We start from the raw sequence: 6,781 nt of genomic DNA, 5'->3' as shown, positions 1-6,781 counted from the left end.
CTTAGAAAAATTCCAAATGAGTAGTCCTTGAGAAGTTAATTATCTGTACGCATGCTGCAGAAAACATTATTACAAAGCATTTCCAACTTCTGATAAAACAAACAATGCAAACCCGCCGCAGCCCCTGCTAACAACGAAGCCGGGACGGAATGGTGCGGCGATAAAAAGATAAAGAGAGAGAGAGAGAGAGTAATTTATTGCATGGAAAGAAAACACAGAGAGGTCGGCCTGATCGTATAGTCTCTGACCTGCTACTTTGTGTGGGGGTGGGCAAGGGGGAAAGAGCATAGATGGAGAGGGTGACAGGTATGACGAATATAATAGGTACCTTCCATAATGCATTTCTAAAAACGCCTTATTAAGCACTTGCGTTATAAAAAAAAAAAAAAACCAACGCATACAAATGCGGAATGCCGAGAAATTGCCCTACATCATTTAGCGGTCTAAAAAGGCACAGGTTCCTCTTCCCGTGCAGTGGCCCTCATTTCCGCAGCCTTTGTCGTAGGGGATCCGCAAAGTGTGAAAATAAAATAGTTACTCTCACTGATTTTTGAAAAAAAAAAAGCGATAATAAGTCGTCAAAACACGACCGAGGAAATACTGTGATACTGTCACTGATTTGTTATATAAAATACTTAATAAGTCGCTGCAAAAAGAATAATAAACAGTTAGGTTTTATAAATGCTACAAATATCCCAGTAATATTCAACAAATAAACGGAAGTTTTTTTTTGGCAAGGCCGCACAACCAACTGCTGGTCTAAAATAACGCAGAACTGCGAACAAGAACATCTGTAATAATTAGGTACGAATTGCGTGCTCGCAACCACCATGCAAACAACGCGCGCAGCCTACAGCGCATGCCGGAATTCGCCTTTGTACCGAAACACCCGTGTCCCGAAATGTCCGTGTCCCGAAACGCCCGTGTCCCGAAAGGTCTGTGCGCCGGAAAGAGCGTACCGAAACGCACTGTACCGAAACGTCCTGCACCGAAAAGACCGGAGCCGAGCGGGGCGGCCCGCCGCCGGCAGCCGACCGCGGAGGCTATGGGGGCTGTAGAGGATGCCGGCCACTACGAGAGAGGGCACCACACGTTCCCACTCTCTAACCTGGCATCAGACTCCAGACAAAAAGTGCCCAGTAACATTTTTCTGTGAACCAATCACGTGGATTTTTATGGCGTCTAGAAGATAACATACTGTAGTACTCAAATCCGGGAGAGCAATTGGATATCTGATCTTGCAGCGACACAGTGCTCGATTTAGGAGAGCCAAGTGGTCCATTTTTCAGAGGCTGCCCATAGACGCCATTGACAAAAAGTTATATGCCCAGGTAACACGCATCGTTCGAGTTACATGATTGAAAATATACAGTAATGGAGAGTGAAAGCTGTTCTGCATACAACCGGGAGAGCAATTAGCTCACTGGTTTGGGTGAGGAGCTATTGATTTTTCATTTTTCGCTCCCTTCAGTTACGGAGCGTCGCGCCGCCACACGCCGACAGAAGGCGCTGCTCTCCGCGGAGGCGCTTGGGCAGGAATCCTGGGTTCGGCAGGAACAACAGCGATGGGCCTAACATTGGCCAACAAGCAAAAACAACAATAAACTGTACAATAAAAGGGTACCACACACTTTCCTTTCACTTCACGTGCAGAACCGCTGAGTTGTGCAGCATCGTCAACGTTGAGGTTTCCCTCAGGGAGCCCTTGCGGGGTGTTACATAAGGGGAAGGTCAAAACAACGGTATAGACACAACAATGGTGTAGACACAAGAATACAGACAACAATACGGACGTACAGACATGTAAACAATGTAAAGGCATAGACATACAAAGTCTTTGCGTAGTGTAGACCAGCGAAGTTTAGTTTAGGAAAAGCATCAAAGTCCCTCCACCCCGACATCCAGTTCACGCTTCAAAGCGAACGCGACGGCTCCCTTCCCCCCCCCCCCCTTCCCCCTCTCCTTCTTCTTTGATGTCCAAGTGACGAGTAGAAGCAGGAGCTCTCCGCTCACAGGAAGACGACGCACACCGGTCGTCACCCTCAGTTTAGTTCGGCTCCCCCCCTCGACCGAAATGCCTCAGCTGTGTCCTCCCTATTGCCAGAGCGGCGACTGTTTGTTTCCCGGATTATGCACGCAAAGAGGGCAGAATCGGGTAATTTCGAACCCAACAAAAAGAAAGAAGAAAAAGAGAACCAATCTTTTCCGTGTCCGCCACCGTAAGCACTCAGATCTCTGTCGGCGTTCTCGAAAGTTAGACCAATCCGTGAGCTTTGTAGTGCCAGAAGTAGTTTTGTAGTCTGTGCCTTGGATGGTGGTCGCCAGGATTGCGTGGTCACTTCCGTGCGAGTCTTGCTTAGAAAGCGTGATTTTTCAGCGTGAAATATGTCACGCTTTTTAAGCGTGAAAAAATTGAGTGTGCTCTTCGCCTCCATCAGAAAAGCGGCCGCTGCGGCCGGGAATCGAACCCGCGTCCTTGTGCTCAACGCCTTAGCCACTGAGCCACCGCGGCGGGTTTCGGGGAGGCATTTTACAATAAAGTTATTTCGTACGTCGCATGCGATTATTCATGTCAACGACGTCTGCAAGGTCCTCGGTGGTTTTGACAATACTCATTTTCACTTCTTTTACAGGTCCGTTGACAGCGTCAAATTTGTCTTTTATAAGGTACGCCGCCGATGCTCAGACCAATTGAATTGATTTGTTCTTTTAAGTTCGCAATGTCCTGTTTTATCTCATTGAGCGAACTATTGGTTTGCTCATGAAACTCTTTCATAAGTGTAAGCGTCGTCAATCTTCGGTCCTTGATTTAGCTCAACATCGCCCCCAAAACGCAGGAACGACGCAAGACATGTTGATAGTAGTACCAAAAGTGAGGGCCTAGGGCAAATCGCACAGATGAGCGTTGATCCTGCGCCAAATCTCTCTTTATGGTGGCTCTGAGGTTGCCGACAGGCTACAAATCTACCTATAAGCGCACGGTACAAGCACACATCTATACCCATGGCAAAAAGACTAAAACCCGTAAGACCAACGTGGGGACTTGCCGGCCAGTGACGATAAAGAGAACAATATAACAAGACAGATTCGTCTACCTACCTACAACAGAAAGTTGCGGAGTTTAGCATGTGCAGCTCGTGGCCGCAAATCCCAGACGACCGACCATGTCCGGGCGCTGGGGTCGGGTCTGACGTCAGGGAGACTCAGGAACTTCTTTGCTGCCGGCAGCAATGTTTTGCAGACGCCCCAAGCATCGGCAACTTGCAAAGGAAGCGACTTCTTCGAAACAAGTGCACATGGTTCGGCGGCCATGCTAGCAGCCTCGACCACGGGCTTCGACAAAGAACCGCTCCCCTCCTTGCGCCAGTTCTGCGGGGAGGTAATAACCATGCCGGCGTGTGCGCGTAGGCGGTGTAACCCGCTTGCGCACAAATCACTTGGTGACACAGTGGTTTTTGGCGCCTCTTAGGCAGTGCAATGGCTGACTCGTGCCCGCATTTCTGACGGCCGGAACACGTTTGCGACCTCGCACAAGTTGGTTGCAAAAAAAAAAAAAAAAAAAAAAAAAAGAAGCTGAGAACCTCTTTGGTGGGGGGGTTCGGGTAACTGCACACGCGCGCAGTTCGTTTGCAACGAGGCTATGTGATGCGCGTGTGCGAAGTTACCCGGAACGCCGACAGGCGGCTCCCGCGCACGGAATGATGCGCGCTCCCTTGTTCACCTTAACTGTGATCACGATAGTACAGTAGCGAATTTACAGTGCAGTAGCGAAAAAAAAAATTAGCGCCAATCCACCCTGTGAATGGGGTTGGAAAGCAAAGCTGTAAATGGCACTCACAACGATTACCCATGCGACTTACCCACGTCACTTAAATTCACTCATGTCGTTCTACAAATAGTGAAACCAGAGAAAAGTGAAATGCACTTAGCCACACCCTCTATTACTTCAAAGAGATATTCTTGGTAAGGTTAAATTAATGCATGATGCATGACCGGTGGTTGGTTGAGTTTTATTGGTGTAGCACGTGAGTGGAAACTCTATTTTTTTTTATAAAATTAAAGCTCAAACCCGGTGTTAGACGACCTCACTTCTCCGTCTCTGCCATCACGGACGGAGGCGACGAGATCGGTGGCAGAGACGGGGGAGGAGCAGGAAGAGGAGGAGGAGGAAATACTTCTATTCAGATTTCTGAACGGCCCAGAGTGCGGCCCAGGGGAGTGGTTCCTTCTTCACTGTAGCCCATATTCAGTCCGCGCCGCCTGTGCTCTGTCCACCAGCTGAAGCTGGGTAGGCAGAGAGGGGCTGGACAGCACCGTCTCCCATTGCTCTTGTTCGGTAGTTGACGGAAAGAGAGGTTGACGGAAAGAGAGGATGCTCAGGGCTAAAGTCGCACACTCCGATTATGTGGCAGAGTGTTCCTACTTCTGAGCAAAATATAAATTCAACGTCGTAGCGATTCGGGTACATTAAGTGAAAGCGCGTCGGGTGTAGGAAGGAGCCGGATTGTATGAGCCGTAGGGTAGTTTGTTGTTCTATGGAAAGGTCAGGGTAAGTGAAGGTAGGGTCTGTCTCAGAAGGCGATAATGCTGGGTTATGTCCCTGAACGAAACAAGCGGGTGACTGTCCTCGTGCAGCTCTACAGCACGGGGGTTAAAAGTGCAGGCTTGGTTGGCGTATTCGTTGCCTTCCATTGAAGCGTGAGTGGGTGTCCAGATGAGCTGAATGGAACCATTTGGGGAGCGGTTTTTTAGCACACGCAGTGCAGGTCGGGACACCAAACCTGACTGGCAATTCCGGTAGGCTTGTTGGGAATCGGTGACTACCTTACCGACACCTGGTTGAGTGAGAGCCAAGGCGATGGCTGCCTCTTTTGCTGCCGTCATGTCTTCGGTCTTGAGTGAGGCACAAGCAAGGAGGTTGGTTCTGGAGGTAGCCACGATGATGGCGTACTGCTTCCCTCGATGTTGGGAGGCGTCTGTGTAGATAACTGCATGATCTCCACCGAGGGTGGTGTTGAGCGCTTGAGCCCGTGCTTGTCGGTGACCCTCGTCGTTTGAGGGGTTCATATTTCTAAGCAAAGGGAGCATCTTTAGTTCTTGTCGCCAAAAGTCCAGGAATACATCAAGCGGAGCGATATTCTGTACTGCCCAGCCAACCTGGTGAAGGATGCGGCGACCCGCCGCAGTTCTGCTCCTTCGGAGCTTCTGGATAGAAAGATGGCCCTCTATACGCTCTTCCACCGTGTTGTAGAGCCCCGTGCTAAGCAGCCTCCCTGTGGACGCACTCATTGGAAGACCAATGGCTTGCTCAACCGCCTTTCTAATAGGGTGGGCGATTGGTCGATTAACCTTCCGATTAATCGGTTAATGCTTTAGTCGCGATTAATTTTTTTAATCGCTTAATCAGTTGAAGTGTAGTGCGCCACGGGAGAAAGGCGTGCTGTCTTCAACTCTGCGTGCGACTCGGCGTTTTTTTTTGCGTTTTTTTACGTTCCACGTACCAGCTTTCTCCTTTCCATTAGCGGTCGCCACCCTCAACTACCGCGTTGCTTTTGTTCAGATCGTCGCTGTCAGTTCCGTAGGCGAAGGGGCACGCCGTGCTGTTCCCGCCGCGCAGCTACGAGCAGAAAATGCTCTCTGGGGGCTCGTTTAACCGAAACAACATGCTTCCGCATCGGAGAACCCTCCCAGCGGAAGGGATCGGCGGCGGCTGTTTGAAGAATTTATACTCTCAAATAGTAGATTGTTCAGTACTTTTGTACGCTGGCCAACGAACCCTGTGTCCCAAGATGTTTTCCCAAAAAGACCGCCCGCGACGATCTCCGTGTCCAACAAGGAAGCTGTGAGATGCGCTTGCCGACAACAGCACTCGCTAGTGGGTACTCACATGTGTCTTGACGTCGCTATGCGCTGTAGATTGGCGCCTTTGAACTTTTTCGTGTCACGCGTTTTTGCGCCTCGTCAATTATCCATGGACCTCCCGGGAATAGAGCTGCATTTGATGCCTTCCGCGCATGCGCTTTCCTGGTTGCGCTCAGCTGCTGTTGGCATTCCACTTTCAGTAAACAGCAAACAGCAAACTCGCAGGGAAATTTGGATTTAAAGCAAATTGTAGGGGCGAAGTTTGCAATCCGAAGCAAGTTCATTGCCTACAATGCAAAAAGGCTTTTACCTACAGTAGAAGTGTCAGCTCGCTTCAATACCACTTGTGAGCGAAGCATCCAGGGAAGCCACTGCAGTAGGAATCTTCGCAGAAAACGCAGACCACAATCGACGCCTACACCGCAAGGCCCCTTTCAACGTCGAAGGAAGAAAGCATCGCACAAGCCCTTACTACCTGGATTGTGTCTTCTAGCCGTCCTCTAAGCATTGCTGAAGATGACGGATTAGCGAACGTTCTAAGATTGCATCAGGTTCACCATGCTACCAGCCTCCGCCCCGTCGTGCAGTGGGTGCTAGGGTGGGCGCCTTATACAACAGGAAGAAATCCGACGTTCGAGTGGACTCTCTACTGCCAGTTTCATCAGCTTAACGGCTGATTTCTGGACTTCTGTGGCCAACGATGCCTACCTCGGAGTCATAGAGTTTCTTACAATATGCCTCGGAATGACGGCTCAATGGATAGACGATGACTGGGTGCTCCGATCAGCAACACTCCAGATGAGACACGTTCCGGAGCGCCACAAGGCGGATCAATGTACCAGTGAAATATTGGAGGCTGCCATAGAGTGGGGCATAGTTGCTAAAGTGGTAGCTCGGTGCACGGATAATGCCCGAAACA

This window comes from Haemaphysalis longicornis, unplaced genomic scaffold (genome assembly GCF_048455015.1).
Source record: "Haemaphysalis longicornis isolate Haplotype H1 unplaced genomic scaffold, Haemaphysalis longicornis Haplotype H1 scaffold_1, whole genome shotgun sequence".
NCBI classification, from domain to species: Eukaryota; Metazoa; Arthropoda; class Arachnida; order Ixodida; family Ixodidae; genus Haemaphysalis; species Haemaphysalis longicornis.
Note: the sequence above shows the minus strand (reverse complement) of the source record.